Here is an 801-nt window from a genome sequence, read left to right on the forward strand (position 1 = left end):
AATATATAAAATAAATATCAAAAATATAAATCTTTGTTTTACTATGGTTGCAAATATAAAAAAATTTCTATATGAGACAAGGCACCAGAGTTAAGTTAGGGTTTTCAAAATGCTGTCACGCCAAGCTCAAAAGGTTCACCATCACTGTACTAGAGGCCTGGTGTACGAAAATTTGTGCACCTGGTGGGGGGTCCCCCAGCCTGGCCTGCATTCTCTCACAGTCTGGGACCCTCTCAGGGAATGTCTGACTGATGGCTTAGGCCCGCTTCCTGGGGGACCAGACCTAAGCTGACAGTCAGACATCCCTCTGGCAGCCCAGGAGCCCTCGGGGGATGTTTGACTAATGGCTTAGGCCTGCTTCCCAGGAGGAGTGGGCCGAAGCCATTAGTTGGACATCCTTAGCACTGCTGCTGGCCAACTATGAATTGGTTTCTGGCTGAGCGGCGCTCCCCCTGTGGAAGTGCACTGACCATCAGGGGACAGCTCCTGCATTGAGCGACTGCCCCCTGGTAGTCAGTGTGCGTCATAGCGATCAGTCATTTCACAGTTAGAGTCAATTTGCATATTACCTTTTGATTCTATAGGACTAGAGGCCCGGTGCACAAAAATTTGTGCACTAGGTGGGAGGAGGGCCCCTCAGCCCGGGCCTGTGCCCTCTCGCAGTCTGGGATCCCTCGGGAGATAACGACCTGCTGGCTTAGGCCTGCTCCCGGGTGGCAAAGGGCAGGCTCAATCCCTAGGTGCAGCCCCTGGTCGGGCGCAGAGCAGGGCTGATTGAGGAGCTGGGGCACCGCCCCCTGT

Source organism: Myotis davidii, unplaced genomic scaffold (assembly GCF_000327345.1).
Source record: "Myotis davidii unplaced genomic scaffold, ASM32734v1 scaffold2326, whole genome shotgun sequence".
Taxonomy (NCBI): Eukaryota; Metazoa; Chordata; class Mammalia; order Chiroptera; family Vespertilionidae; genus Myotis; species Myotis davidii.